The 26,608-nt window shown below is 51.7% G+C and overlaps 1 protein-coding gene across 2 annotated transcripts in view; it reads left to right on the top strand.

The window, feature by feature from the left end:
- The window catches only part of HIF3A (hypoxia inducible factor 3 subunit alpha), a 64,847-nt gene that overhangs the window by 8,562 nt on the left and 29,677 nt on the right, over nt 1–26,608 (top strand). Inside the window, exons 2-4 of one of the 2 annotated variants that reach the window (XR_006961794.1) lie at nt 4,747–4,817; nt 16,522–16,732; nt 16,943–17,867. The gene's annotated coding sequence lies outside the window, so the exon portion shown is untranslated. Of the gene's footprint in view, nt 1–4,746; nt 4,818–16,521; nt 16,733–16,942; nt 17,868–26,608 lie in introns of those variants that run through there. The other variant, XM_047077808.1, reaches the window with a different exon arrangement.

Below are 26,608 nucleotides of genomic sequence, written 5' to 3'. Positions count from 1 at the left end.
ACTAACCACTGGCCTGTGTCCACTGGGGAAAATAGGTCGTACATCACTGTGCAGCTTACACTCAGTCTCAAAAGAAAATGAAAAGAAAAATAGGCAATAAAATGCACTGTCAGCCTCCCTAAGGGAAGTGGCTCCACATTCTGGTCCCAAGTGGCTTCTCACTGAGGAAGAGCTACTCCCCTGTCTCTCAGATCAAGCATAGTCAGGCACAAAGCTGATTCATTTCCATGAAGGAGACGAGTGAAAACATTTATCCATCCTGTTGTCTTCATTCTAATGAGGCCATGGTCTACCTGAGGGTCTAGTGATGGTTGCGGGCTTTTTCATCTAGCACATCAATGAAACAAGTAGGATAATGACACTGATATCACATCAATCAACTCCAAAGCCATTGATCACTCACCTAGTGCCCAGCACAACTTCTTCCCGTTCTCTCATTTATATTCTCTCTCCTCTCCTGGGCCCTTCCATCTCTCCCCGTCTCTCTCCCCTCTGAGCCTAATGAGAACAGTGAGTTTTGCGGGGTCAGCCTCCACACTGACTCTCAGATCCTGAACCTAAGATCAGTGCCTGTGATGTACAAGTTGTGTGTCCTCGAATCAATGACTAAAAAGCTGATATGGAAGTTGACATGGTATCCCTGTGGCATTTGAGTCCCTGTCTTGGCTTCACGAGTGACCCCCAGAAACCTGGCAAATTTCTCGTTTTGCCGACTCATTCAAATAAGAATTTCCAAATCTGGAAAGAAAATGTCACTGCCTGTCACAGTCTCTTGCACCTGAATAATATCAGCTGCGGTTACTACACTCTGGTCCTTGGGCTGGGAGTGTGAGGTCAGGGAGTGGACGGGCAGGGCAGGTAGTCACATACAGAAGAACCTGGAAAAAGATTTGCAGGGTCACATCGATAAGACATTATTCACTATTTCAACTTGGGAGAGTGGGGATGGCTCCGAAGTATATGCCACACCTTCCTTTTTGCTCAAGTAGCCTTATTACTGGAGGCATTTAGGGGAATGAAGGGGTCATCTGTCCTCTCCTGGCTCTTAAAGAATCTGACATCAAGTTCCAAAGTGACAGCTATCCTGTCTGACATCTGCCCCAGCTCCAGAGCCGAGCAATGCCCCTGGGGGGCCAGGGAAGAGGACTGGAGATCTGCCATCACCATTCATTCTCTAGAGATAAAGGGACCTGCGGAATCTGCTGCTTGACCATCGACTGAACCAATGGCAACCCCAGAGATGTGACTATCTCAGTGCAGCCTCCAGGGGACAGAGGACAGAACCCCATCTCCAGTCACAGCCACTCCCAAGCGAACTTCATCTTCTACCCCAGCCTCTTCCTTTCCCTGCCCTCATCTCCTTCCATAGCAAGGTCCCATCCTCACCCCCAAAATCAGTTTCATTTACATTGTTAAGCTTATTGCCTCCCAAAGCAATCTATAGATTGTATTCAATCCCTAGCAAAATCCCAATGGCCTTTTCCCCCCCTCCTCCTTCCTTTTTCTCCTTCTTCTCCTTCTCCTTCTCCTTCTCCTTCTCCTTCTTCTTCCTCTTCCTCTTTCTCTCCCTCTCCATCTCCTCCTCCTTCTACTTTTTCCAGAAATGTAAAAGCTCATTCTCAAATTCATATGGAATTTCAAGGGGCCCTGAATAGCTAAAAGAATCTTGAAAAAGAAGAACGAAGTTGGAAGATTCAAACATCCTGATTTTACTTATTTAAAAAAAAGTTGTTTTTAATGTTTATTTTTGAGAGAGAGAGACAGAGACATAGTGTGAGTGGTGGAGGGGCAGAGAGAGGGAGACAAAATCTGAAGCAGGCTCCAGGCTCCGTCGGGCTCGAACTCACGGACTGAGAGATCATGACCTGAGCCAAAGTCGGACACTTAACCAACTGAGTCAGATGCTTAACTGACTGAGCCACCCAGACAACCCCACACATCCTGATTTTAAACTTACTATAAAAGATACAGTAATCGGGGCGCCTGGGTGGCTCAGTCAGTTAAGCGGCCGACTTCGGCTCGGGTCATGATCTCGCGGTCCGTGAGTTCGAGCCCCGCGTCGGGCTCTGTGCTGCGGCTCAGAGCCTGGAGCCTGTTTCGGATTCTGTGTCTCCTTCTCTCTGATCCTCCCCCATTCATGCTCTGTTTCTCTCTGTCTCAAAAGTAAATAAACGTTAAAAAAAATTTTAAAAAAATAAAGATACAGTAATCAAAACAGTATGGTACTGACATAAGGGAAGACATACAGATCGACGGAATGTAATTGAGGTTCTAGAAATAAATCCATACATCTATGGCCAGTTGATTTAAGATTTTATTTTTAAGTAATCATCACACCCAACATGGGGCTCTAACTCACAACCCCAAGATCAAGAGTTGCACGCTCTGTGCCAACTAGGTACCCCTATGGCCAATTGATTTTTTTAATGTTTGTTTGTTTATGTTGAGAGAGCAAGCAAGCATGGGAGGGGAACAGAAGGAGAGAGAATCCCAAGCAGCCTCCATGCTCAGCGCAGAGCCTGACTTGGGGGCTTGATCCCACAACTGGGAGATTATGACCTGCGCCAAAATCAAGAGTTGGATGCTCAACTGACTGAGCCACCCAGGCGCCCCCAGTTGATTTTTGATGAGAGCACCAAGGCCATTCAATGTGGAGAGAATAGTTTTCAACATGTGGTGCCGAGTCAAATGGATATCTACAGGCAGAATAATGAAATTGGACCTCTCTCTATCAAGAAGTGTGAAAATACAGCCCACAGAATGGGAGAAAATATTTGCAAATCATAGTCTGACAGTGATCGAGAATATCATATCCAGAATATATATAGAACTCTTACAAAAAGACAGACAAGACAATTTAAAAATTGGCAAAGGGCTTGGATAAATATTTCTCCAAAGAAGATATCCAAATGTCCCCAAAACGCACATGAAAAGATGCGCAAAGTCATTTTTATTCGGGAAATGCAAATCAAAACTACTAGGAATTATCTATCACTACGCACCCACGAGAATGGTGATGATTTTTTTAAGTGGGGGGAAAGGTATTAGTGGGTTTGGAGAAATTGCACCCCAAACTGTCTGTCCTTCAATAAGTTATTAAGCAGAGAATTACCGCGTGAACCAGCAATTATGCTCCTGGGTAGATACCCAAAAGAACTGAAGTAGTTGTCCAGACAATCACTCATTCACAGTGGCAGGATTCCCAAGAGTCAGAAGGTGCAAATATCACGAATGTCCATCAGTTGACGGGTGGATAAACTGAATGCGATGTGTCCGTGTAATGAAATCTTGTTCCTCACAACATACACAAGATACCGATACACACAACAACCTGATGCCTCTTGAAAACAGGTGAAAGAAGCCAGACAAAGCAGGGGACCACGTATTGTATTCGTATTTTTTTAAAGTTCATTTATTTATTTTGAGAGAGAGCCTGGGGGAGGGGCAGAGACAGAGGGAGAGAGAGAATCCCAAGCAGGCTCCCACGGTCAGCGCAGGGCCCAATGTAAGGCTTGATCTCGCGAACTGTGAGATCGTGACCTGAGCCGAAATCAAGAGTCGGATGTTTAACCGATGAGCCACCCAGTATTATTCTAACAATATGAAAAATCAAAAATAGGCAAATCAGTCCTGTCTGGATCTCCCTCCACCTTCCTGCCCTTTTGTGACTCAGCTCCTTTGAGAGATGAGGCTCTGGGCCCTGGAGCATGCGGCCGGGGCCTTGCTTGGCTGTCCCTCCTCAGAGACCTCCCCAAGCCATGCCCCGTGGTCTGTGCTGTCGCCATCACCCGGGCTGGTCTCCATGCCTCTACCGTACTTTGGATGTTGGTGAGGCGTCCAGGCCTGCCGTGCGTCTCCCCAGGAAGTGCATTGAATCCAGGCCTCGAGAGATGGGCCCTCAACTGGGAAACAAGATGGGCAGCCCAGTGTGAAAGCGGGGCTCTCGCCTGGAGCCCGCTCCATTACTGAGTATCGAACCATTTGGCCGCCAAGGTTTACAACGGCCCTGAGGAGTTTCAGTAAACAGCATTGGATACGATTCTGTGAGGCACCTAATAACCATTTTCTAATCTATTTTGATTATAAAACATATCATTCAAGACTAACTCAAGGGGTTGTACAGCCCGCTACCGACGCGGTGAGACCCACAGTGGAGAATGCCGCTGCCAGAGGAAGCCGGCCCGAAAGGGGGCGATGTGGGGCGGGAGAGGAGAGCTTCCTTCCCAGGTCTCTCTCTTCCACTCCTCTGCCCACATTCTGTCTGTCCCTCTATCTCTGTCTGTCTCTCTCCTGCTCACTTTCTCTGCCCCTCTTCAGTGTCCGCTGACTGCTGGATTCTGCTTCCTGAATGATCCTGGAGAGAGGGGTCTGTTGTTGAGTTGGGTGTGGAACGTGGAGTTGTGTTTGGGGACAGGAGACGCTCAGCCTGACTCTCTCCTGCGTAGGGTGACTGGTCCCCTTTCTATGATTCTGGACAATCCTGAGAGATTATTGTGCTCTGGGAAGTCCCCAGGGCCCTGACCCCTCACCCTTACCCCTACACAGTATCATTAGGTACAATCCCCAGGCTGGCCCTGGGGACACGGCCCTGACATATTTTTCAAGACCTTAGGCCCTTTTCTGGCCCGATGCAAAACGCAAGAGACTCCATATATCCTACAATTTTACCTAGATTGTCATCAGGGGAGCTTGACAGTTTGGGAAGGCCATAAATGGTGGACCTGGGTCGTTTCTCTGCTCTCACAGGTGGCGAGGTATGCCCGCTTTTTCAACGTCTGAACGCATTTCAAGATACTCACCATGGTCGCCTGGTTTCAGTGAGTAAAATCCCATCTTTATCACAAAGCCTGGGGTTCTTGCATCGACCTCGCCAGGGTGTGGGACAGGGGGTCGGGCCACCATCCATAGAGAAGGAGGAGTGGTCAGTGCTGAGCACCTCCTGACTCCGCTTGCCCGGAGGAGGGAGGACCGGACCGCTGCGCCCCCTGGCGGGCATCGGGGATGGGGCAGGGCTGCGCGAGCGTGGACCAGGCGGGAACGGCCACCCCCAGGGAGCAAAGATTCGCCTCTCCTGGAATCCCAAACCCAGGGCTGGACTCACCCCTTGGCCCCACGGCCAGTAAGCAGTGGTGTGGGAGTTTGGACGCTCACACGGGAAGAATTTGTTTGCCTCCAAAATGATTTCTTTGGAATAAACCAAACATGTCGGCATTATGGGATTCTGGAAACTGACAGATCTGGACTTAGTAACACAACGTAGACTAGGACAGGGTCAAAGTGGGCAATCCATAAGACTCTGACCTTCCCCCTCAGAGGACTCCTCAGGGCCCTCCTGAATCAACGATGGATGGGAGGCTGGGATGTTTGAACTAAATGTCATCTCAGGTGCACCTGGGTGGCTCAGTCAGTGAGCCAAAGGTCTGGAACCTTTGAGAAAGCCCGGGAGGGAGGCTCCTATTTGCACCCTGTTTGGGGAGACACCACTTCAGTGACCCAGAGCACCTCCCTTTTCTGTCCCAATTTTGATATAAAATTGTTGAAAAATGAAATTAATACATAGAAAATACTTTTAAGGTCTCAGAATTTATTCTTTTTTAAGTTTATTTATTTTGAGAGAGAGTGTGTGCATGTGGGGGAAGGCCAGAGAGAGAGAGAGAGGGAGAGAGAGAGAATCCCCAGCAGGTTCTGTGCTCTCAGCACAGAGCCTCACGCAGGGCTCGATCCCATGATCCTGGGATCATGTCCTGCACTGAAATCATGAGTTGGATGCTTAACGGACTGAGCCACCCAAGGGTCCCTAATGTCTTTCACGATTTAAAAAGTGCATCATATATGTTTATCACAAACCCTGGGATCAGGAAGGGAAGGAGAGGGGAAGGAGGTTCATTCCAGAGTGAAAAGGGGGATCTGGACGCCATTTCAAACCATCCCTCACCAGAACTTCTCTCCGGGAGGGGGTTGGGTGCAGCTCTGCTCAGAACTGAGCTGGAGAAGATCAGAAGTGGGAGGTGGGGCACTCGGAGTGTGGCCATACGGCCCCCCCGCCCCAGGAAATATGGGGCCAGTTCTCAGACTAGCAGATCAAGTGCTGGGCAGACACAGGCAGGGTTGAGGCGGGCTCTGAGGAGACTGGGAATATGGCAGAATCAGAATCAAGTCTTCATTTAGCCCCTGGAGTCTCTCTAGGCTCTCCTTTATCCTGCCACTTCTGTGACCTTCCCAATTTCCTCTCTTTTTTATGCTATGTCCTCTGGGTTCAGATCCACCCGTATTTAGCCTCACGACCAGTTTCCAATTTCACATTAGGGTTTTGACACCATCCCTTCTGGGTCAGATGCGGGGGGATTATGGGCAAGGGCAAGCACTGGGACTAAGGATTGGCACTCAGTTCTCTTGCTCTTTTCCTGTGGGCCGGGGGGTGGAGGAGGGACTCTGAACCTGGGCTCAGGTTGGGGGGAGGGGGCTGTCCCCATCATGTCTGAGGTGGAGAGGGACACTCCCTCCAAAGCCACCACCCAAACTTGGAGACGCATGTCCCGGGACGATGAAATGTCCTGGTGTCTCCAGGCTTGGAACAGGACTTGAAATGGCCCCAGTTGATGCATTTCTGGGCCCACAGGGCCGTGAATGAGATCATAGCAGGGTCAACCTTGCAGAGCTTGTGAGATGATGAACTCATTGGGTTGGAGAGAAGATTCTCATTCTGGAGGGGTGGAGGTGACCGGGGAGGGGATGATGCGGGGGAGACACTTGCAGTGCTGACCCTCCTTGCTCCATCCAGATCCCCATGATTTGGTCAGCTCATGAGCTCCGTACTCCCCTCACCCGGCTTCACGATGAAATGGTGGCCACTGGTGCAGAACGTGCTTGCAAACGTACTAAGTGCTTTTTTAAAAAAATCCACACCTGTATACGGAGAGAGAGAAATGAAAACATCTCACTTTTTTTCAGTGTAACGTACCACATAACGTCCCCCAGTTACAAGGTCATGAATATCTCAGTAAATATTTTAAAGTGTATTGTGTTCCTGGGGCGCCTGGGTGGCTCCGTCGGTTAAATGTCTAACTCTGGATTTTGGTTCAGGCCGTGATCTCGGTTCATGAGTTTGAGCCCCGAGTCAGGTTCTGCACTGACAGCACGGAACCTGCTTGGGATTCTCTGTCTCCCTCTCTCTCTGCTCCTTCCCTGCTCACACTCTTTCCTTCTCTCTCTCTCTCTTTCTCTGTCTCTTTCAAAAGAAGTAAATAAACATAAAAGAAGGAAAATACAGGGTAATAAGCTTAAAACACAGTGGTAATAATTGCGTCGTGATGACATATGAGGAATTCAGTGATTCAGACTCTTATCCAAACCAAAATCTTTTTATGGTATAATTGTTTTGTGGGTAGAACTGAGCGGATGACAACATCTGTGGATGTTCGGGGAGGAACCATGGTTTTTATGTGGGAGAATGAAATTAGCAATGTGGAATTGCAGAGGGGAAAAAAATAACTGGCTAAGGAACCAGGCCACCCCCCTCCCCATGAAATTCCTCTTTAGAAAGTCTGGGGTAACCTAAATAATTGACGGGTTGAGTGCAAGTCCTGATGTTATGCTTTATTTATTTTGAGAGAGGGAGAGAGAGAGCGTGCGCACGGGCCGGGGTGGGGCAGAGAGAGAGGGAGAGACAGAACCCCAAGCAGGTTCTGGATTGTCGGTGTGGAGCCTGACGCGGGGCTCAAACTCACGAACTGTGAGATCATGACCGGAGCCGAAATCAAGAGTCAGATGCTTAACCGACTGAGCCCCCCAAGTGCCCCCTGCTCTTATGCTTTAAATTCACCCAGAAAGAGTGAACCTGTGAAACCCTAGACACCACATCCTCGGCCCCTAGTCGAAGCAGAGCCCCAGGTGCATGCATCTTCCCTCTCTCGCTACCTGGGACCTCGCCGTGTGTCCCTGGGCATGCCGCGTACCCTCTATGACTTGTGCGTGATCAGTCTTATTCACAGTTCCCTGGTGGTTGTTGCCGACGCGTGTTCTGGGATCATAATAAGAAATACAAGGGGCACCGGGGTGGCTCAGCAGTTCATTGAGTGTCCGACCTCAGCTCAGGTCATGATCTCACGGTTTGTGGGTTCAAGCCCCACGTTGGGCCTTGTGCTGACGGCTCAGAGCCTGCTTCAGACTCTCTGTCTCCCTCTCTGTCTGCCCCTCCCTCGCTCACACTCTTTCTCCTCTCTCTCTCTCAAAAGTAAATAAACATGAAAAAAAAAAAAAAACCCACAAAGCCAGATCCAGCCACCACACTGGCTGCGGTTGGGGAAATGCCCGTGGGGACTCACCACAATGGCACAGACGCCCAGGTGAGCCCTTCAGGTGTTCCCAGCAGATAAAGGCTGAGACCCACACCACACCCATTCACCAGCTGATAGACATTCAGGTTGTTCCCAGCTTGAGGCTATGATGAATAACTCTGCTACAGATATTCTTGTACAAGTGGATGGGAGGAGGTATTTCCTTCTTTTCACCTGGGAGGGCCTTCTGAACAACGATGGAAAGAATGCCCTCGGGATGCCAGGAGGGAGACGCAGGTATTTTCTCCTGGAGCGAAGTAGGAAGCCGGTGACAGGAGGAAAGGAAATGTCCTTTTCTGTTGCACATTCCAGAAGGTACAGATTTGCCAGCGGTACCCAAGAGGTGTGGGAACACGGCACCCGGGGCCTCTCCCTCAGGAAGGGCTGAGGGCAGGACCTTCCTGTCCTTTCTGGAGGAGCTGGCCAAGGCCTGATGGAGGTGGGCCGGGAGGTCAGTCCAGACTGTGTCTGTGACCTGCGGTGGGTCCCTTTGCTGGGGTCTTTCCTGTATCCTGGGACCCAGGGTGGGGGTGGGAGATACTCTGACTTCCTGTGAGACCCTGAGCATCCTGAGGGGGAAAGAGACAGAGTCCCGACAACTGGGTACGTGGCGTTGGCCACGGCAGCCCTAGTCTGTTTCCCCGTAGAACTCTAGGACCATTACAGATGGTTGACGCATCCCTGGACAAGAGTGGCCAGGGCTGGGATGGGGGACAAGAAGGCAGCTGGTTGTGAAACTTTTTTTTTTAATGTTTAATGTTTTTTATTTTTGTTTGAGAGGGAGAGAGACAGAGTGCAAGAGGAGGGAGGAGCAGAGAGAGAGGGAGATATAGAATCCGAAGCAGGTTCCAGGCTCTGAGCTGTCAGCACAGAGCCCGACGCAGGACTCGAACCCACCACCTTTGAGATCATGACCAGAGCTGAAGTCGGAGGCTTACCTGACTGAACCACTCCCGCGCCCCTGGTGGTGGAACTTTTTATTTGAGTATCTAGTGTCTCCTGTTGGAGGCTGGACAGCCCCTTCCCCGGGGAATTTATATTGATGTGGGACAGATGACACCCGTACAAAATAGAGTTGATCGTGCACACAGAGAGCAACGGTACAGGGCAGGGCTCATGAGCAGTCCGGAGGGAAGTCCACGTGAGATGACTGAAGTGGGTGGCTTTGGCCTTCCTTTGGGCTAGGACTTGGGGCCGATGAGGGTTCCTGGATGTGGGACGGGTTTAAGCGCTTGGAACTTCCTGCCGGTGCCAAGAGAGGGAGAGTATTGGCTCTCTCATAGGTCCGTCTGCCCACGCGACGCAGAAGCCGGGGGTATGGGGCCTGAAGCCGTCAGGACCTGACATCAAAAATGGAGGTGGGTCATACTACCTGCGAACGGCATCTTGGCGCCTTCAGAAGGTACGGGGACAGGCTTGAGACTCGGGGCTGTCTGACCCCAAAGTCTCACTGCTGTCAGATTGGCGGCCTCCAGTGTCCGAGAGCCCTGGCCCCGCCCCCAGCACGGCCTCCAAGACCCACCCCCACCCCCACTTCCGTACCTCGTCCTGATCTCCCTCCTCCTCCCACCCCAGGGCCTCGCTCAGCTGCCCTGTGAGACCATGTTCCGGGCCCCGGAAAGCCGGCCAGCCTCCTCCCGTCTCAGAGACACCAAGCTCAGCCCTGTCCTGGGTAGCATGGTTTCCTCTTGTGCCCTGACCTCACCCTCTTCTTTGGTAAACACGACCAGGCCTGGAGCCCAGCCCACCTCCGGCCTCGCCAGGAACACCTGGACAGAGGTTGGGAGAGGTAGACTCCTTCTGGGGAAGACTTGACTTCGAGTCAATGGCTCTTGGCAAAGGGGCCAGTGAGCCCCCGCCTAAAGCTTTCTCCACCCCAAGTTCACGAACCATTTGGCTGCGATTCGGTGGGAAGCAAGCACAGTGGTTCGGCAGTACTGAGTTTGGGGCGTATCGTTAGGCACTAGGAGGTAACTGAGACACCGTCGAGGCATTGTGACTGAAGTCAAGGAGGGTGTGGCATCCCTTAGTTCACTGCTCCCTCCTCAGGCCTACATCAGGGGCTCCACGGTGGCCATTGTTAAGAACATGACTTCCAGGGGCGCCTGGGTGGCTCAGTTGGTTGAGTGTCTGACTTTGGCTCAGGTCATGATCTTGCCGTTTGTGAGTTTGAGCCCAATGTCAGGCTCTGTGCTGACAGCTCAGAGCCTGGAGCCTGCTTAGGACTCTGTGTCTCCCTCTCTCTCTGCTCCTCCCCTGCTTGTGCTCTCTCTCTCCCTGTCTCTCAAAAATAAACATTTAAAAAAAAAAAAAAAGAATGTGACTTCCAGCGTGCCCTTGTGCCTGACAGTTGTGGGAGGGTCTTGTCTCTGGTTGAGTTTTTGTGCAACATGCTTCGTTGCACCCCACCTCGTTCTCCTTCTTCTCAAGGGAGAGGAAATATTATCACGCAAGTTTAGTGAGTGATTATGTGCTAAGAGCCATTCAAGGCTTATACCCCTTGGGGCACCTGGGTGGCTCAGTCGGTTAAACGTCCAACTCTTGATTTTAGCTCAGGTCACGATCTCATGGTTCGTGGGATCAAGCCCCATGTTGGGCTCTGTGCTGACAGTGTGGAGCCTCCTTGGGATTCTTTCTCCCTCTCTCGATGCCCCTCCCCTGCAGTCTCTCTCTCTCTCAAAATAAATAAACGTTAAAAAACCTGTGTTCTCCTTGATCCTTAAGTCTCACGTCAGCCCTGACAAGTAGGTACCATGTGATCCCTTTTGTACAGATAAGGAAACTGAGGCACAAGGAGGTCATGCCCTCCTTTGGCATCCAGAACAGAGGCCTCCCTCCAGAGCCTGCTCTTCCCCAGGGCCTTGCCCTCTGGGGGGTCCCACGGGTCTCCTGGGGGCTGAGGGGACTCTGTGTCCTGTGGTATTTCAGTGAGTCTCAAGCCAACGCCATTCCACAGGAGACGCTGTTGCCTCCCCCAGTCATGGCCCTGTTCTTGGTTCCCCTTTCTCTTTTCCATTTGTCCTTTTGTACCCATTTTCCAAGGCAGCCATAACACGGTACCACAGGCTGAGAGGAGCTTAAACGACAGAAACTGACTTCCTCATGATTCTGGAGGCCAGAAGTCCAGGATCAAGTGCTGACATGGTTGGTGTTTCCTTTTTTTTTTTTTTTTTTTAATTTTTTAATGTTTATTTAATTTTGAGAGAGAAAGAGAGACAGAGTGTGAGCCGGGGAGGGGCAGAGAGAGACAGAGACACAGAATCCGAAACGGGCTCCAGGCTCTGAGCTGTCAGTACAGAGCCCGACGAGGGGCTCAAACTCACAGACCACGAGATCGTGACCTGAGCCGAAGTCGTACGCTTAACCGACTGAGCCACCCAGGCACCCTGGTTGGTGTTTCTTAAAGCCTCCCTCCACGGCAGTCTGCAAGTGTGAAATCAAAATCCAAATTAGGTCCAGATGGTGGGAGGGGAGGGTGGAGAGGTTGGACGAAGGTAATCAAAAGATTCAAATTTCTGGTTACAAGACAGATGAGTACTGCAGTATAACCTAGGACATGACCACAGTTCTATGTAGTTAGACTGCCGTGTGGGATATTTGAAAGTTGCCAAGAGAGTGGATCCTAAACGTTTCCTCATCACAAGAAAGAAATTTTTTTCTTCTATCTATATAAAATGACAGCATTAAAAAAAAAAGTTTTATTTATTTAAAGTAATCTCTACACCCAATGTGGGGCTCGAACTCACGATCCCAAGATCAAGAGTCACGTGCTCTTCCAACTGAGCCGGCCAGGGACCCCGACATGACAGATGTTAACTAAGCTTATCGTGGTCGTCATTTCACGATATATGTAAGTCACATCATTACACTGTATGCCTTACACTTGTTTATACGGTGCTGGATGTCATTTATATCTCGACAAAACTGAAAAAGGTAAAAAGAAACAAAAAACAAACAACCCCCCCTCCCCACCACCAAATCAGGTCCAGACGCTGTGATTGGTTAGTATGTCTCTTAAATGCCTTTTAGCCTGTCGATTCCCCCTACATCTTTTTTGTTTGTTTCCTGGCAGTTTACGTGATGAAGGAACAAGGTTGTTTGTCCTGCGGTTTTCCACAGTCTGGAGCACAATCTCGGCTTCTGCCAAGGGCCTGCGCTCTGAGCGAGATTCCTCCGGTTTCCAGGGAAGGGAGGGACACATCACGTGTAGTGCGCAGGACTTCCACCAGGAGGCGCATCCCATCCACTTGCCCCCCCCCCCCCCCACGCTGCTACGAGGGCGGCTGAGCTGCCGCTTAGATCTATTCATTCATTCAGAGTCGCAAAATAGTAATAATGTAACTCTGCCCCCTTTTTCGACCTTTATTGGTTGGACTAATTTTTCTTTAAGTCTATTTATTTATTTGGAGAGAGAAAGAGAGAGCACGCGAGCAGGGGCAGGGGAGGGGCAGAGACAGAGGCAGAGAGAGAACCCCAAGCAGGCTCCGTGCGGTCAGCACAGAGCCTGACGTGGGGCTCAACCCCATGAACCGTGAGATCACCACCTGAGACGAAATCAAGAGTCAGACGCTTAACCGGCCTGAGCTACCCAGGTGTCCCTATTTGGATTACTTCTAGAAAGAAATACTTGTCTTTCTCAGCTAATTGTCTACACTGCGGTCCAGTTCTTGCGTAAAAGGCAGGATAGATGCTGAATTCATTCTTTTTTCTGGGGGGTGGGAGGACCAATTTTCGTAATACCGACCTAGTTCCTCGATCCCGTAACAGGAAGAGGGCTTGTCTGATCCTCTCCTGTCCCCGGAGGAAGAAAAGGGTTAAGAAACAAAATCCAGGGGCACGTGGGTGGCCCAGTCAGTTGAGCCTCAGACTTTGCCTCAGGTCATGATCTCCAGATTTGTGAGTTCAAGCCCCACATCTGGTTCCCTGCTGTCAGCACAGAGCCCGCTTCAGATCCTCTGTCCCCCCCCCCTCTGCCCCTCCCTCGCTTGTGCTCTCTCCAAAATAAATAAAACCTTAAAAAAAAAAAGGAAATAAAATCCAACTGAGTAAAATTTAGAGATCTCATGGGCTTTATTCAACGATTTATCAATCAGGCAGCATCCCATCCTGCAGGCCCCACCCCAGGCAGTGACCTGTCACCTCACTGTCCCTGACCTTCTCTGCCCAACAAGACTTCAGCCCAGAGCGTGTGTCTTCTCTCGCACCCAAGTGTGGGGTATCTGGTGCAGGCTCAGGGAGGCCTCACCTCTCTGAGCCACCCTAGCCTTGCTGCGCCCTCCCTGCCCCCGGCTCGAAGGTGAACAGAGCAGGGACTCCCGGGTCTCAGCTCCCGGGTCCTTAGATCCTGGGGCTCTGCCCTGTGGCCCTCGCTGATGACAGTGCAAGAATTCAACATCAGAATATCCCAGGGCCAGCCAGTGGGGCCTCCCAGGCCCACCCAGAGACAGGGCCATGAGGTCTTAGTGGACAGTGAGGGTCCCCCGAGGGAGGAGGACAGCCACCCACGTGATTCCCCCGACAGGTTCAAAGTTTCTAACAGCTGCCTCCCTCTTTCATTATTTAAATCAGGCTATTCTGTCTCGTCCTGTCCCAGAGGCGAGAGCACAGGCTCCAGTGGAGTGTTTTGGGATGGACAGGACGAGAGAAGGAGACCCGAATGGTGTAGAAGTCAAAAGACTATACATAGGAGAGGGGCCTTTGTTTCCAGACGTTACAGGCCAGAGATTCAGAGATGAGGCGGTGAAGGGTGATGCTGGCCGCTTAGTCTCAAACGGTTCAGGAAACAAAAGTGAGGAAATAATATTTCCTCGTAGGGGAGATGTAAGGATTGAGTGATAGGATGTGTGATAGCTTGTAACAGTCCTTTGCATGTAACCTTTCGACGGATGGTGATTCATAGGTAAAATCACTCTCAATAATGAATAAATAAGCTGAAAAAAATTATTGAGGCTCCCCAAAGAGTTTTCATTTATGCGGGCTAGATATATATAGCGTGGCATGCTGGTAAAGCAACTGTCTGAAGGAAAAGTAACCCCGTGATGCGGTGTTTCCATGGTGTAAATACTCCCGCCACGGCCCATTTCAAGCTACTCAAGTTTTAAAAATTGGCTCCCATGATCCTGAAAATTACCTTACATAAATTTAAACAAATTTTTAAAAGATTTAGTTATTCGTTTTGAAATAGCAATAATAAACCCACTACGTGTTAATATCAGAGCAGTGACATCATCCCCAGTCACATGGCCTCTGAAAAAGTTCACTGGACTCTGGGGAAAAGAACAGGCAAATAACATCTTGGAATTATTATGGGAATGGTTTTGCCCTTGTGGACCCCACGAAAGGATCTTAGAGACCCCCAGGGGTCTGCAGACCGTGCTTTGGGAACCTCTGGGTTAGAATTTCCGTTCTCCATTCAATCCAGTGCCCTTCTTAAAAAAATAGATATTTTAGGGGCGGTTGAGCATCCGGCTCTCTTTTCGTCTTAGGTCATGATTTAATGGTTTGTGAGTTCGAGCCCTGTGTCAGGCTCTGCGATGACCGTGCAGAACCTGCTTGGGATTCTTCTCTCTCTGATCTCTCTCTGAGATCATGATCTCTCTCCCCCATTCATGATCTCTCTCTCTCTCTCTCTCTCTCAAAATAAATCAATAAACTTAAAATTAAAAAAATACTTTAGATACCCTTTTATTATCATGAAATTCAGTTCACGCGCAGCATAATTTACCCGTGCATATCATCTCTAACTGAAATGCCTTGTGAGAAGTTGTCTGTAATATAAAGAAACAAAGGAGGGGCGCCTGGGTGGCTCAGTCAGTTAAACGTCCGACTTCGGCTCAGGCCGTGATCTCACGGTTCGTGGGTTCGAGCCCCGCGTCGGGCTCTGTGCTGACAGACAGCTCAGAGCCTGGAGCCTGTCTCAGATTCTGTGTCTCCCTCTCTGTCTGCCCCTCCCCTGTTCAGACTCTGTCTCTGTCTCAAAAGTAAATAAACATCAAAAAAATTAAAAAAAAAAAGAAGCAAAGGAAAAACTACCACGTACAGTCCTTCACAGATGCGCGTGTTTAAGAACTGAGGGGGTAGGTGGTTAGGTTTTAGAAAGGCGTCGCACATATATGGTGCATTACTGTGACAGCCCAGCTGGGGTCAGGGTGGCACTTTAATATTTCTGCAGGGAAATGCGGGCTGGCCACATCAAAGTGGGATAAATACCGATTACCAAAAATAGCATCAGGTCAGGCTTTGCCATCCACTCAGACAAGCCTTTCCTTTTCAGTTGTTTGGATCTGGGGATTGTGAATGACCGATGGGGGGGAGCCTGTAATTTATAAGAAATACAAGGTGCTCCATTAGGTCAGTGCTCACAGCCATAACACAGCCAGATGCTCCTGCTTTTGGCGAATTGGAAGTTTAACTTTTTTTTTTTTTTAACCGTTTCTTTATTTTTGAAGAGTCGGAGACGGACGGAGCACGAGCGGGGGAGGGGCAGAGAGAGAGAGAGCGCGGGAGACACACAGAATCCGAAGCGGGCTCCAGGCTCCGAGCTGCCAGCACAGAGCCCGACCCGGGGCTCGAACTCATGCACCCTAAGATCCTGACCTGAGCTGAAGTCAGCCGCTTAACCCACTGAGCCACCCAGGCGCCCCGTGGTGAATTACAGGTTTAGATTTAAGGTGAATGGGACAAGATTTAGTCAAATGTCTGGTTTTTTTCTTTACCGTTGACATTTTGGAATAAGGGCTAAATTAGACGATTCGTATGTCCATGTGGGTCGCAGGAGAAGCCAAAGCAGAGGGGTCAGCTCTGTTGTCTGGGATTCAAATATCATGATGAGGGGGGATGTTGGTGATGTGATTCTCCGAGAGAGTCAACACTCCCCAATAGCAACTGCTGTCCCAAACAGGGTATGATCTTCCCTTGGCTCACGTGGACTTGCTTTTCTGGAAAAGTCACAGCATATTCAAAATAGAACTAAATTCTTGCTTTTTTTTTTTTTTTTAAAGATCCAGATTCTTTTTCTTTTTAATGTGTATTTATTTTTGAGAGGGGGGAGGGCCACGGGGTGGGGGAGGGGGACAGAGGATCCGAAGCGGGCTCTGAGCTGACAGCCGGGCTCAGACTCAGGAAGCCGCTTAACTGACTGAGCCACCCACGCGCCCCAAATTCCTGCCGTTTGTCTATGAAACAGGAGTCGCTGTAGCCTCTGACAGTCACAGATCCTTCCTGCACGTACCGATTCCAGGAGGACCCAGGAAACCCTTCCTCGCCAGGGCTGTGCAACGGCGTCGCCAGAGCTGGGAGCCCCTGGCCCCGGCCACCAACGGCCAGAAACCTTACACACGTACATACCCCTCCCGGGACGCCCTGGCTGTTCACTGAGCTGTGAGAAGTATCAGCAGGTGAGCTGGGGGGCTCAGGGCCCTGGGAGATTCTCTTGCGGGGGGCGGCGGGGTGTGGGGGGGGCCAGAGCATCCACCCATCCTCCCACGGCCCGGGGCAGTTACCTGCACCGACACAGACATGCACACGAGCCTCGGTACAGGGACCCGGGACGTGCGTGAGACCATACAGGCACGCGCGCGAGCTGCCTCCCATTTCGCTGATGCCAGGTGCCCTTCTTTACGGAACCCAGATGCGCACTCGTGCCAACGCTCACCCGCGCGCCCACGTCGACAAGCCTGCGCATACCAAGGCGTGTCTAAGGCTAAGACACAGATCTCGGTCTTAAGGTCTACGCCACGTGGCTTGTTACTGACGTGCATTAACGCCAGCCTGTCTTGTGACCCCGACCTGTGCGACCCCGACATCCACGTGACACGTAGGCGCGTGGACACGTACATGGGTAGTGAAAGCGCCCGTCTGAGCCTTTCTCGTCCGCCCTCCAGGCTGGAGCCCCTTGGCCAGCAGGGACGTTCCGGTGAAATTCTCCGACCCTCCACCGGGCAGAGAGTAGATGTATCATCAAAGCGCGTGTAAATGATCGAGTGAGTGAGAACTAATACCGCGAACTCGCCAGGTGGCGGGCGCTGTGCGAAACACTCACATGCCTGCTCTCATCAAATCCACACCACAGGGGCGCCTGGGTGGCTCGGGGGGTTGGGCGTCCAACTCTTGATTTCGGCTCAGGTGGGATCCCAGGTCGTGGGATCGAGGCCCGTGTGGGACGCTGCGCTGAACATGGAGCCTGCTTGAGATTCTTTCTTTCTTTCCCTCTGCCCCTCCCCCCCCCCATCCACACCACAGTCTAAGACGTAGGGACTATTATGATCCCCACCATACAGACGAGGAAAACTGAGATATCAGGACACTACGTAACCTTCCCAAAGTCGTACGTCATGTACGCGGCAGACCCTGGATTTGACCCAGGGCTCCCGAACTCCAAACGGAGCATCCTTAACCAGTGGCCTCTAATTGTGAGGGGAGAGTCCCCTCCCCCAATTCCTGGGACACACTGCCATCCTTCCAGGGCAGGCACTCAGCAAGCTAGAAGAGCAGAAGGCAAGCAGCTTTCTATCATCAATTCAGAGAAGAAAAGAAACCAAAGATACACTTCGGTTTTTTTTTTTTTAATGTTTATTTATTTTGAGAGAGAGAAAGAGTGAGAGCAGGGGAGGGGCAGAGAGAGAGGGAGAGAATCTCAAGCAGAGATGTGGGGCTCAGTCTCACGAACCGGAGATCACGACCCCAGCCAAAATCAAGAGTCAGATGCTCAACTGACTGAGCCACGCGAGTGCCCCAGTAGATATACTTTAATCCCAATTTAATCCAGAAGCACGTGTCCCTGTGGGGGTGGGGTCTAGTGGACAACTTTCAGGTAGAAGTAGGTGGGGGGGTTCCTCTCCCTTCCTCATCATCATGGACCCATAGTCCTTATGTTAGTGAGGATGTGCACATATTGGAACCCTTGTTCATTGCTGGTGGGAATATAAAGTGGTACAACCACTGTGGAAAACAGCTTGACAGTTCCTCAAAAGGTTAGAAATTACCAGCAATTCCGCCTTCTAGGCCTATACCCCAAAGAATTGAAAATGGGTGTTCAAGCAAATACTTGTCCATGAATGTTCATCATTCATAACAACCAAAAGACAGAAGCAACCCAAATGTCTATCAACTGATGAATGAGTAAGCAAACTGTGGTGTAGCCATACAATGGACTAATATTCACCCATAGAAAGAAATGAAGTAGAGATACAAGCTCACCCTGGGTTACTGTCTGAACCTTGCAAACATAGTGCTAAGTTAAAGAAGCCAAATTCAAAAGGCCACATAATGTACAGTTCCACTTACATGAAATATCTAAAATACATAAATCCATAGAGACAAAAAGTAGGGTGGTGGTTGCCAGGAGCTGGAGAGGGCAGAGACAAGAGTGACAAGTTTTCTTTGGGGCTGATGAAAATGTTTTTGAAGTAGATACAGGTGATGGTTCCACAACACAGTGAATATACTAAATGTCACTGAACTATATACATCTTAAACCAGTTAATTTTCCATTATGTGAATTTTGCCTCAATGAAAAAAAAAAAAAAAAAAAGAGGGGCACCTGGGTGGCTGAGTCGATTGAGTGTCCGGACTTCGACTCAGGTCATGATATCATGGTTTGTGAGTTCAAGCCCCACATCAGGCTCTGTGCTGACAGCTCCGGGCCTGGAGCCTGCTTCAGATTCTGTGCCTCCCTCTCTCTCTGTCCTTCCCCTGCTCGTGCTCTCTCTCTCTCTCTCAAAAATAAATAAACATTGAAAAAAGAAAAAAAGAAAAGAAAGAAGAAAAAGAAAGAGCTACCCCAGAAACTGAAAATTAAAAAATTCAGTTCCCCAATCACCCGGAGCACATTTCAAGTGCTCAGTAGTCACACAGGACCAGTGGCTGTCATTTGGGCCGGCAGGGATCTAGAACATTTCCATCAACTTAGAAAGTTCTGTTGGGCAACGCTGGTCTAGAGTTGCCCGCAGTCTACATCTGGCTGATTGTTCTTTCACAGTGTTGTTTAATGTGTTCGTCCGTCCACTGCCTTTCTTGTAAACGGATGGTTACATCCGGGAGCTTAATCAGATGCAGGTTCAGTTATTCTGGTGGAAGTATTTCATCGGTGCTGTGTCCTCCCAACCGGGGGCACACCACATTCCGTGGAGTCTTGTGTGTATATACCGGCAACAGCATCTTTCCCCTCTGATTGGCCAAGCGATGTCACGTGACCAAATGGGCCAGCGAATGCGTTCGATTTGCTTAGGAGAGCCTCCATGGTCACATGGGAAAATCATGGACGGGTGGTTCTATAACAAGGAGGGAATGGAGACTGGAAAACAATAATCCAATCTTTCCCGGGTGATATTATTTTCTATCAAATGCATATATATATATATATATATATATATATATATATATTTATTATTATTATTATTATTTTTAGAAACGACTCTCTGGGGCGCCTGGGTGGCTCAGTCCAATAAACATCTGACTTCAGCTCAGGCCATGATCTCACAGTTCGTGGGTTCAAGCCCCGCATGGGGCTCTGTGCTGACAGCTCCTCAGAGCCTGGATGGAGGCTGCTTCGGATTCTGTGTCTCCCTCTCTCTCTCTGTCTTTCCCCTGCTCGTGCTGAGTCCCCAAGACACCGTCTTATGAAGAGTGTGGCAGGGGCACCTGGCTGGCTCAGTCAGTGAAGCGTCTGCCTCTCGATTTCCGCTCAGATCATGACCTGATCAGGGTTCGTGGTTCGAGCCCCGCCCGGGTCTCCGCGCTGACCGTGCAGAGCCTGCTTGGGATTCTTTCTCTCCATCTCTGCTCCTCTCTTTCTCTCAAAATAAATTAATAAGCCATGATGTAAGAAAGCCCAAGCTGCCACGTGGAAAGGTCACTTGTAGGTGTTCCAGCCCCAGCCCGCCGATGAGGTCTCAGCTGACAGCGGCATCCACTGCCGGGCAGGTGGGTGGGGACGCCTCAGATCCTTCCGGCCCACAGCCCTTGAGCTGCCCCAGCCGAGGCCAGGTAGGGCAGAGACGGCTGTCTACGCCAGTCCCTGCTCGGATGGCAGTTCACGAGCAAAATAAACCTCGGGCGGTGGTTTGTTTTGGAAACTAGAGAGCTTATAGTTAGTTCTTTCGTTTAAGGGAAGGGAAAGAGGACTTCATTCAGACCTAACTCCGATGCCACTTCCTTGTACGAAAGCCTCCCGTGCTCCCATCTCCCTCACAGCGAAAGCCCAAGTCCAGGGAAAACCTAAAAACCCACCCTACACCCTACCCCACCTCTCTGACTTCATCTCCCACTCTCCCCATCCATTCTTCAGCTCCAGCCACACCGGCCTCCTTGCTGGGCCCTGAACGGTCCAACCTCAGGACCTTTGCATTTGCTGTTCTCTTAGTTTAGCACACTCTTCTCCCAGAAATCCACAGGGGTTTCCCCCTCATCTTCAAGTCTTTGCTCAAATGTCACCTTCTCACTAAGCTCTTCCATGATCAAACTATATAAAATTATAGCTTCCCCCCCTCCAAAAATCACTATCTCCCTCCATTCTCTGGGTTACATCTCTCTAGAGCACTTGTCACAATATAACGTACTATGTATGTCACTTATGTCTCTTTGTATAGTCTGTCTGCCCAGAGTGTAAATTCCGTGAAGGCAGGTCAGAGACCTTGACCTGTCTTGTTCACCACTGTATCCCCAATGCCTATAACGGTATGTTTGTCATTCCGTGGAAATGTGTGGGATAAATGGAATGAATGAATGAATGAATGAATGAGGGGGTGGGTGTATTGTAGGATAAATAGATCCAGGGGAGAGGGAAGAGAAGGACAGAAAAGACTTCAACTCACCTTGAAAACAGAGGATTCCCTTTGCTCAAGGCAGAGCATATTCAAAACAAAACAACAACAACAACAAAACCACAACTTCATCCATACAACCAAATAATCAATCTCCAAACCATGTCCCTCTGGCCTCCTGAACATTTGTTTCTCCCAACGTTTCTTTATGAGCATTTTCTTTTTTTTTTTTTTTAATTTTTTTTCAACGTTTTTATTTATTTTTGGGACAGAGAGAGACAGAGCATGAACGGGGGAGGGGCAGAGAGAGAGGGAGACACAGAATCGGAAACAGGCTCCAGGCTCCGAGCCATCAGCCCAGAGCCTGACGCGGGGCTCGAACTCAGGGACCGCGAGATCGTGACCTGGCTGAAGTCGGACGCTTAACCGACTGCGCCACCCAGGCGCCCCTGAGCATTTTCAAAGATATAGAAAATTTGAAAGATTTCATGGTGACGAACACGAACCGTGTCACCTAGGTTCTACGATTGCCATTGTGTTGTATTCATCCATCCGCGCTCCACAGAGCAGCCAGAGGAATCTTTATAAGGCACACATTGTGTTCCTGTCCTGCTCAAAACTCTGCCATGGCTCCCTAGTGCCTTCAGGAGATTGCCCAGCCTTCTTTCATGGTTTTCAGATCTGGTTGGATTTCACCTGCCTGCACCCCTGCACCACCACCTCCCACCTCTTCTCTTTACGCTCCGGGTTGTAGTCGGAGTCCACTTCAAACATTGCCTTAGCTGCCAGGAACCGCCAAGTTAATGCTAACCTAGATTGTAGATGCCTGGTGCATCCGTACGTATTTTTAAGTTCTGTTTTGATGTGTATTTAGCAAGTGCCAGCTTCCCTTGGGCTCTGTCAATCCCTCGCATTGGCTCTCTGCTATGACTTGCACAGCCCCTGCTTCCGCATGTAGGACACTGCTTCCCCTGCAGCCCTTTCTAATTTAGGCCTCTTGTTTTCTCATACCCCACGTGCCTCCACACTGGAGCCTGGGAGATATTTTCTCTGTTTATCAAGATTCTTTTGAGTGAAAGCAGCTGAAATCAACTCATACTAATCTAAGCACAAAGTCAACGAATAAGGTTATATTTAACAACAACAGGCACAGCCCCAAACACCGTAATGGTTCTGAGATTAACTTGGAGTTCAGGAATGGCTGGATCCAGGCACCCAAATGCTGATGTCAAGACTGTCTTTCGCAAACTTTCATTTCTTCTGTATTGACTTTCATCTCACAAAGCCTCTTCTTTCCTGGGGACAGGGTGAGCCCCATCTGCTCCAGGGTCACCTCCCACCAGCTGGGCAACTCCAGCAGAAATACAGAACCTTTTTCTTTCCTTGCAGCAAATGTCTCCGGGTTGGTTCTCACTGGGCTAGGGTTAGGTCCCATGTCTTCCCTGAATCAATCACGGTGACCAGGGAAACAGAATAAACTGATTGGCTAGGTTTGGATCCTCCTGTCCCCGAGCCGGTGAGGGGAGGGTTAGGGCCAGCCCTATTCAAATTTAAATACGGTAAGAAGGGAGAGAAGTGGTTCCCCGCTGGTAAACTGAGTGAGATGCTGGGAAGGGGCAAACCCTATAAACTTGGGCCATAGTATCCTTTTCCCTGTCCAAAGCTGCATCTGGAATACTGGTCGGCCGTGGGTTATTAGTAAACCGCTCCCCTCCAACACACAGACACACATGCGCGCGCGCGCGCGCGCGCGCACACACACACACACACACACACACAGTCTGTTCCCAATCCGATCCTAATGCTTTAGCCACTCCTTGGTGACCTTGTACCCTTCCCGTCTTACTTCGCTAGTAGATACCATTTCTCTGCTCTTTTGAAAAGCTGGTGTGATTGAGTTGTACATATTTACTTGACATAAACTTGATCATTCAGCAGTGGGAACTTGAAAAGGGAGTTAGGGAGGCAAGAAGGTGGGGCTGAGGGTGCAGAGGGTGCCAGACTGGAGGAGTGGGGGTGAGGTGGGGATACTGGCTGCAGGGATGGGGGCAGAGGGGGCTGCGGACGAGAGGGAATGGTGGGGTCCATAGGGGGAGGGATTGGAGAGCTGGGGTGCGGTTGGCAGTGGGGGGGGTGGCGAGAGGCGGGGGTTCTCGCCAGTGGATAAGGGCAGAGCTGGGCGACTTGGGAGTGGGTGGGACGGTGGTCTGAGGGGCCCCACCGGCGGTGGGAAATGGAGGGCCGGGCCGGGGGTGAGAGTTGGGGGGTGCGGTGTAAGAGTCGGAGTGAATTGGGTGGATTCGGGAGAGGGTTGGTGTGGGAACTTGGCGAGAGAGGCTGGGCCGGGAGGCGCGGCCCGGGGACCCTGCGGGCGACACTGGCGAGGAAGTCCGCGGCGAGGGGTGTGGCTGGGGGGCGGTGTGTGCCGCGGTATACCCCCCCCCCCCCTCCGGAGTTCTAGGTCCTCGCCTCTGGTCCCGCCTCTTTCTCGGAAGTGACAGACCCATCGTCCAACCAGAGCCGCGGGCCGGGCACGCCGCAGCCAACGGTGCGGCGGGGGGCGGAGCTGGGGAGGGGGCTCGCAGGGCCAGGGGAGGGGGCGAGGGGCCTCGAAGGGCTCCGGAGCGGCGACGGCGAACCATGGCGCTGGGGCTGCAGCGCGCAAGGTACGGGGGTTCGGGGCGGGGATGATGGAAGTCGGGGGGCTTTCCTTCTAGGGACCCCTGAGCCGGGCGGGGGATGTGCGGGTGCCGGCCAAGGACGCCCCGGGACGCGCGATTGGAGGCACATCCCGCCGCACCCTACACCCTACCCGAGTGCAGGCGAGGGGGATTCCTCCAAGTCCCCGGCTGCCCCGCCCCTCTAGCCTGGAGTGACTTCAGGGCCGTGATCCCCACTTTCTTGCTGCCCCGAGTTCGCTTTCCCACCTGGTTGGGGTCCCCCACGGAACTGGGGGTGCTGGTGTTCGAGCAGTTCCCGGGCTTCTACGTAAGGCATTCTCCCTCCACATGTTGACATTACCGGCCTCCGAATTCCCAGAATTGAGGTGGTTCTTTGCAACCGGATCCCTGGGATCTTGGGGTGTATACAGCTATTACAGATATAGACAGCCCCTTGGAATGGGAAGTCAGATTCTGAGTTCAAGAGAAGAGACATCTCCTATAATTGGATGCTTCCCCCCCTCCCCCCGCCGGTCTTGCGAACCTTGGGTCCCCTAGAAACAAGCAGAGGTGGGTCTCCTTTCAGAAGCTATCTGGGAACCTTCCCGGGGACCTTTTGGTAAAGGTAGAGGCACCCCTTTTCATAACAAGGAAACAGCCCGACCCACTTCCCAAAGCCTAGCCCCTTCTTTCCCTCCTCCACCCCTACTCAGTGCCTGTGACCATGGCACAGCCTTATTTAGGGAATCCCCCCCACCCCACCCCAGAGGGTGCTGTGTCTGATTCTGTGCAAGCAGGGAGTGTTCAGCTGGGTCCTCCTGGCCGGAGCGTAGGTGTCCGTGATCCCCTCCCAGCAGGTGCAGATCCGCTGGGTGCTCTGGGTCTGCTGCCCGGGGGGGTCTATCTGGCCATGTTTTCATGGGACCCTGGAAAATCTTGCAGGCCCTCGGTTCCCCTTGTCCAATCTGAAGCACCCGGGAAGCCTCACCCCCTTCCCTCCTCCCTGGCTTCACAGGTCTGATTGGATCTGTCCACACCCCCATGTTTTTTACCACCCCCCACCCCAAGCCGTTCCCCCCTCAGTTCTATTCCAGTCTCTGGCTCTGGGCCTGCCAGGGAACTCCATCCCACCCCTTCTGGGCCAGCCTCAGCCCAGCCCCTCCCAGCGCCCCCTCCTGGCTGGGTGGGGGCCCCCTTGGCTGAGCTGGGGCGCTCCCCTTCCCCACCAAGGCCAACCCTTTCCTGTGGTGTCATCCCAGTGCTGTGCACCACCCTCTCATAACTCGCACCCGGATCCCAGCCACGCTCCGTCCCCTCCTGCACCCCTAGGATGGCACTTGGGCCAAAGGGGGCCTAGGTGATGGTGAGTGGGCCCCCATACCTCGTCACCCCCTTCCCTTCCTCCAGCTCAGGCTTACTGCCATCCCACCCCGGGAAGGGATGTTCTTGGGAAGTTCCTGATGGGTATAAGGGCCCGGGTGCCCTCCCCCCACCACGCCCCAGATCAGAGGGTTCCTGGAGAAGATAGGACCTTGGGTACAGGCACCCCACTGGATTACCACATCCTCGGGAATGAGCAGAGGCACAGGCAGAGAGACTCCTCCTGACTGGCCGCCACCCCGAGTCCCTTCTCAAACCCAAACCCTGCCTCTGGCCTCACGATGTCAAGAAGGGTCCCTGCCCAGATACAACCAAAGCCCCCCTAGATCCGCTACACTTTTTGCAAGACCCCCAATACCCAACTCAGTGTCAGAAGAGAGAGGGCCAAGGGCAGCCCTTAGTGTGCACAGGGTCTCCCTACTTTCTCATGCCTGTGTTCTTGGGTGGCAAGTTCTTCGGAGGTGGGCTTCTCCCTCTCTTGGTTGTGTGTGGGGGGGGGCACTGGGCCCCAGCCCCCATTCCCAGGCCTCACCCTGGGGCCTCCAGGCCCTGGCCCCACCCCCTGTTCTCTGCTGGAACACAGAGGAAGGGTGGCCGGGTTCCAGCTGCACGTCCCAAGCCGGGCAGAGTGCCAGGGGGCTGGACCAGGGCTGGGCATGGGGCCAGCTGGGGAGACTGGCCAGCTGGGGAAATCCGGAGGCAGCAGAGGTGGGACACGGGGAAGGGACTGAGGCCACGGGGCCAAGGAGGGGCAGGGCAGGGGCCCCTGGGGTGGACATGCCCCCCAAGCCATGGCATCTAAGAGCACAGGCCCGAGTCAGGTTCGAATCCCAGCTCATCTGCTTCCTGGGTGCGTGGCCTTGTGTCAGTGACTGCCTCTCTGAGCCTCAGTCACATATCCTGGAAGATGGGGATCATCCCTCCCCTCCACTGCACCACATCAGGATGAGGAGCAGTGAGGAAACCGATCTTGGGGGCAGGATACTCCCTAGGTATGCGAAAGTCACGTGTGTAATCACACACACCACACCACAGGCCTCCCCGGTGCGCAAGAGGCTCCTCAGCCTTCCGTTCCTGATGTGGACCAAGAGGGGATAACAGAAAGTTTAAGTCTCTCCTGGCACTCCCCAATCGCCAGGCCCCCTTCTGAGTCCTTGCCGTATGGTAATTCATTTCATCTTTAAAACAACCCTGGTGAGGTTGTGTTGCGATGCTCGATGCTCGATGCTCGGGGGGAAGCCCTGCGACTTGTCCAAAGTTACACAGCTAGGACGTAGTGGGAGTCCCAAACCTGAGGAACGAGTCCCTACTCTGTTTAAACGAAAGGCTGAACAAGTCCCTACCCCATTTAACGAAAGGCCGGAGACCCAGGCCCGGAGACCCAGGCAGCTCTGAAGCCAGTGAGAGGCCCACACTTCCCGTCAGAAGAACATCCAGAGAACAGGCTGGGAGCTAGGAGGGTCCTGCCGCA

The sequence above is a fragment of the Lynx rufus genome, unplaced genomic scaffold (assembly GCF_022079265.1).
Source record: "Lynx rufus isolate CCGP_SWC_20201006 ecotype Redwood Valley unplaced genomic scaffold, mLynRuf1.p SCAF_16, whole genome shotgun sequence".
NCBI lineage: Eukaryota > Metazoa > Chordata > Mammalia > Carnivora > Felidae > Lynx > Lynx rufus.
Note: the sequence above shows the minus strand (reverse complement) of the source record. Positions and strands in the feature narration are given on the sequence as shown.